Raw genomic sequence first — 6468 nt, 5'->3', positions numbered from 1 at the left:
AAGATAAATGCACATTGCCAACAAACAGAAAACATGTATAAAGTTGTACTTTTACAATACCAAAAAAAGATGTTGATTGTACACTGCAAGCGCACAATCTGCATCCCCAATGACTAAATTGAGGGAGTGGGATCCACATAGCATAAAAAATAAGGAGGATAATCTTTGCAGACACGAGCTTGTACACCTTTATTTCTTCCCTTCATGTTAGAGCCGTTGTCATATCCTTTGCCTCTACAATCATCTAAATTCAATTGAAAATCATGCATTGTTCTATTATACAGGGTGTAACAAAAATACAGGTCATAAATTAAATCACATATTCTGGGACCAAAAACAGTTCGAATGAACCTAACTTACCTTAGTACAAATATGCACATAAAAAAGTTACAGCCCTTTGAAGTTACAAAATGAAAATCTATTTTTGAAGTTATACTTCTTTACCGGCGATATGAGGGTGAATTTTTATATGTTTAAACCTATGATCCCGGCGCATGCGCATTATAACTTTGTTCTGATTGGATGTTCAAATGACATGTCAAAAATTATTCAATATGGCGGCTGTGGCACAGCTGTAGTTAGATTATTTATGGTTGTTGCGTTTTAAAATTTGTGTGAAAAGAAACAACAAACAAAAGTTAGTTAATAGTTATACTGCCTTTTTAAATAGTTTTGATATACCTATATTTTTGGACTTTTGGACTATTTTGGACAAGGAAAACTGATTCTAATTTGGTAAGTAGTTTTTATTATAATCATATTGTAATTATACATTTGGATTAGGTTGAAATACAGTAGAGCGTCGGTTATCCGAACTAATTGGGGGACATAGGTGTTCAATATTGGGGGACAATATATTGATACATATTTATAGTCATAAGTACATATTTATCCACAAGTGAATAAAAGCCATATTTATATACCTACATATTTATTTATATCTTGATAATGACAACTAGCAACTAAACAAAAAAGTGCAGTCTTTGCAACAACATAATTATTTTTGGATACAATATTGAAGAAAATTGAAGATATTTTAAGCGTCAATTACTAACGTTTGCTCGGTATTCGAGTGCGGGACGCGGGAGTCGATAGTTCGAATAAGTGGTCGTTCGGTTGATCGACGTTCGGATAATCGACGCTCTACTGTACATTTATTTTCTCAAGAATGGGGATTTTAGAGAGAAATCCCAAATTAGGTCCGATTTTTATTTTTAAATTATGATTTTTTGGCGTAGATTTATTTATCTAGTAGGTATGTAATGCTTTGATTTACATACTTAATTTGATTACCAACAAAAGTTCTACCAATCTTCATCTAATATATTGTTTTCTTACTGTTTTGTTATATTTTAATATTTTCTTCCACAAAATTTAAACTACATAATTTACTAGTTGACAATTGACCCTATTTTTCCACATGACAAATAATGTGGAATTGGACGAGTGAGTCTAGGCTTCGATTACGAATCAAAGCGCCCCGAAATTTACGGGTTCGATTCCCGATGCAAGTTTTTATTTTTTTATGCATTTTATGATTGTAAGTATATTTGTTATATATCTTTTTTTTCAGAAAATGCGTATTTAAATTTTTTGCCAACAATTATTATCGTTCAGAAATCATTTTTTCTTTGTGGCATTTTTCAATGTGTTTGTGTGCGTTTTATTCTTTTATTTTTTTAAATTTTTGGTATTGTCTTAAAAATCACATAATATGTAGTAGAAGTATAACTTCTTACGTGCGTACAAAGTACACACACATTCTTTTTTTCGAATATATCGAAAACTATCAGAGATTTTTTATCGAGAATTTACATGTGGCATTCTTATGTCAGGAAAATCTGAAAGAAAAATTTTAGTGAAATTTGTGCACCCCATAAAAATTTTATGGGGGTTTTGTTCCCTTAAAGCCCCCCAAACTTTTGTGTACGTCTCAATTAAATTATTATTGTAGTACCATTAGTTAAACTCGATATTTTTAAAACTTTTTTGCCTCTTAGTATTTTTTCGATAAGGCGGTTTTTATCGAGTTGAGGCTTATTTTTTAGTATGTTTACATAAAAATTTTATGGGGCTTTTGTTCCTTTAATCCCCCAAATGTTTGTGTACGTTCCAATTAAAATACTACTGCGGTACCATTAGTTAAACACAGTGTTTTTAAAACTTTTTTGCCTCTTTGTATTTTTTTCGAGAAGGCACATTTTATCGAGATGTGGCTTATTTTTTAATATAGTTCAAAATATACCTAAATACATACATTTTCATATTATTACAAAGTCTCCATAATCGTACTTAACCATAAACAAATATGTGGTGGATTTGACAAATATTCAAAATATCTCGATAAAAACTGACTTTTCCAAAAAGAACTAAGAGGCAAAAAAGTTTTACAAACATTGTGTTTAACTAATGGTACTACAATAATAATTTAATTGGAACGTACACAAAAGTTTGGGGAGGTTTAAAGGAACAAAACCCCCATAAAATTTTTATGGAGTGTCCAAATTTCACTATAATTTTTTCTTAAGATGCTACTGTCATAAGAATGCCACATGTCCATTTTCAATAAAAAATCTCTAATAGTTTTCGATATATTGGAAAAAATCAATTTTTAGTTTATAATTTCAAAGGGTTGTAACTTTTTTTATGTGCACATTTGTACAAAGGTAAGTTAGGTTCAATCAAACTATTTTTGGTCCCAGAATATGTGATTTTTATGACCTGTATTTTTGTTACACCCTGTATAATGAGTAGGCCTATGCCTCGATACCTAGAACTAAGGCTATGGGAAACAATGGAAGACCTCGAAGTTCCACGAATATTAATAAAAACAGTATAAGCACTATACAAGAAGAACAAAGTAGCTATCAAAACGGTCAATAGAATATGCAGTCCATTTAAGACAAAAATGGACTGCTACAGGGCTGTTCCATTTCCGTTTCCTATTTTAAATATTTCTGGAAAAAACCCTGAAACCATGGAGAAGAAAGTGCGAAGGAATGGGTATACCAATAACAAAAGAATAGGCTGGAAATAGACGAAGGTAAGCAAATCAAAGGAACAGACAAGTACTTAGGTTTCATAATATAAAACAAAGGAACAACTGAAGAAGATAATATAAAACAGACTAGGACAAACAAGAGACTGTATATGAAAATTTTGAAAATTAACCCGGTATTGTTGGATAAGAACATCAGTATAAAAACAAGAAGAATATATCACACCATGACAAGAAGTATCCTGACTTATGGGTGTGAAAATTGTATAATAAATAAGAAAACCAAAAACAAAATAAGAGCAACAGAGATGGAATTTCTAAGGAAAAGCTGTGAGTACCAGCTAAAGCTAAGAGCAACGAAAAGAGATCGAATAAATAACAAAGAGATTAAGAAAAGAATGGAAATGAACTCAGATATAATAGACCGCATAGAACAGAAGGAATTAACCTGGTACGAACAAGAAGAAAAGCAGACAAGGAACGTTAGATCAACAGAATAATAGAGCAGCCCGATAGGAAGAAGAAAGAAAGGCAGGCCCGAAGATCTTTCAGAGGTGAAGTGGACGAAGCAATGGAAAGAAGAAATCTGCAGGAAGGGGGCTTGCAAAACAGAAAGAAATGGAGAGAACGGTTGAGTGAAGGAATACACTGAAAACTATGGAAATTAGAAAGGATACAGGGTGTTTCTAAATAAGTGTGACAAACTGAGGAATAATTCTACATGAAAAAATGATGACAGTTTGCTCTATAAACGTATGTTCGCAAATGGTTTGTTTCCGAGAAATGAGGTGTTGTAATTTTTCTAACAAACTGACGATTTAATGATATTTCAAATAAAAAATCATTTTGAAATTCCTCGTTAAATTTGTGGCAAAAAATTTACAGTTTTTTTCGTACCACCCGCCGTTTTTTATGCAAAAAATAAAACATCTTAACGCTTACAAAGTATTCGAAATAGGTTTCTATACATTCATATGATGAAGAACTTGTCATTCCTAATTCATACATACCCAGATTGGTGGAAAAAATTTTTAAAAGAAGAAATAAATCGTTTTACAATGAAAGAATAGGTAAATTTAATTACTAATACCGATGAGAATAATAATTTTAAAAAATCGCTTTAAATGTTCAAAATTCTCGTCCTTTACCTCATGACCTCATGTGCAATAAGTTAATATTATGATTTCCTACCATAAATTTAATTATTCATTTATTTTTTTATTACGTGAATAGCTACTTACCGAAATTTATGTAACGAAAAATAATAAAAATTTATTAACCCCACAACCAATATTTTACAAAACTTTTTTATTCCACTTTAAAGCACAGCGCCAGTGTTAATGCAAATTTAAAGAAAGACAAAATTATTTAACCAAAGAGTTTTACGACATAAACGCCAGTGCCAGTAGGTATATAGTATCACTGACTGACTATTCATAATTTTGTTGATAATTTAAATTTGATCTTCGTCCATTTTTAAAGTAGATTGTTGACATATGTGATACCTACGTGACAAATGACCCAAAGAAAATGAACAACCTTTGTTAGTCCAGAAAGCCACTGCGCATCCGCTAGGAAAAATATTCTAATTCGGATTTTTTGCACAATCTTACTCAAAAAGGACTCCTTTTAATAAATTTGCATGTTGCCAGGACCAAAAGGTGGTCAAAAATTTTTTAAACGTTTTTTTTTTGTTTTTTTCCTAAAATTATTTTTTTTTTGCATGGAAAAAAGTTTTTTTAGGTTTTTTGGATCATTACAAACAGAAAAGGTCTTTAGTGACTTTTCTCTAAAAATGATAGTTTTTGACATATAAGCGATTAAAAATTGAAAAATTGCGAAATCGGCCATTTTTAACCCTCAAAAACTATGTGAAAATCTGAAAATTTTAATGTTGCCAAGGTAGGTAGATATTCTTTAAACATCGATTGATGAAATCCCGAAGAGTTTTTTGCAATACAATGTTCAAAACTCCTTTGTTTTTTAATTGCTAATCAAGCGAGCGCGACACTATTTTCCACCGACAGTATGGTGCAAATGAAAGGAATAAATTCGATATTTCCTAAACCGTAAACCGGCAACTTTAAGGAAAAATCCCGAAACTGGTCGATTTTTATTTTTAAGTTATGATATTGTGGCATATATGGTATACTAGTGACGTCATCCATCTGAACGTGATGAAGTAATCGATGATTTTTTTAAACGAGAATAGGGGTCGTGTGCTAGCTCATTTGAAAGGTTCTTCAATTCTCTATTCTGTAATATAAACATTTACATAATTATTTATACAGGGTGTCCAACAATTTTTTATTAAATTAAATTATTTGACAAAAATAGAAGTAGAAGGACACCCTGTACAAATAATTATGTAAATGTTTACATTACTGAATAGAGAATTGAAGAACCTTTTAAATGAGCTACCACACGACCCCTATTCTCATTTAAAAAAATCATCGATTACGTCATCACGCCCAGACGTATGACGTCACTAGTATACCATATATGCCGCAATATCATAACTTAAAAATAAATAAGTCGCCGGTTTACGAAATAACGAATTTATTCCTTTCATTTGCACCATACTGTCGGTGGAAAATAGTGTCGCGCACGCTTGATTAGCAATTAAAAAACAAAGGAGTTTTAAATATTGTATTGCAAAAAACTCTTCGGGATTTTATCAATCGATATTTAAAGAATATCTACCTGCCTTGGCAACTTTAAAATTTTCAGTTTTTCACATAGTTTTTGAGGGTTAAAAATGGCCGATTTCGCTATTTTTCAATTTTTAATCGCTTATATGTCAAAAACTATCATTTTTAGAGAAAAGTCACTAAAGACCTTTTTTGTTTGTAATGATCCAAAAAACATAAAAAAACTTTTTTCCATGCAAAAAAAATAATTTTAGGAAAAAAACAAAAAAAAACGTTTAAAAAATTTTTGACCACATTTTGGTCCTGGCAACATGCAAATTTATTAAAAGGAGTCCTTTTTGAGTAAGATTGTGCAAAAAATCCGAATTAGAATATTTTTCCTAGCGGATGCGCAGTGGCTTTCTGGACTATGTAGATCGTAAAAAGAATTTGCCTGCATTAATTTTGTATGAGTGATAAAAACCATAACAATTCTTAGGTTGCATTATATTTATTAGTGAGCTTTGGTTTTAGTCTATTAATCTTTTTTTTGAGTTATGGATCCTGATTATAGATAGAAATATTTTTCTTATAAATAATATTAGTATTCAAACTATGTCATAGGAAAAAGGTTCAAAGTTAATATATAAAATAAAAAAAAAATAATGAATGAAAAAATATATTTTTATATCGGCGTCTTTCAAAACTCGGCGCCCCTCAAAATTTGGCGCCCCGGGCGGTTGTCCGGCTCGCCCGCCCCTTTATCCGGAGTAGGAAGACCACGAAAACGATGGAACGGCAACTTACTGCGGGCACATTTAAAACCAGACAGTCATTCCT

This window comes from Diabrotica virgifera, chromosome 3 (assembly GCF_917563875.1).
Source record: "Diabrotica virgifera virgifera chromosome 3, PGI_DIABVI_V3a".
NCBI classification, from domain to species: Eukaryota; Metazoa; Arthropoda; class Insecta; order Coleoptera; family Chrysomelidae; genus Diabrotica; species Diabrotica virgifera.
Note: the sequence above shows the minus strand (reverse complement) of the source record.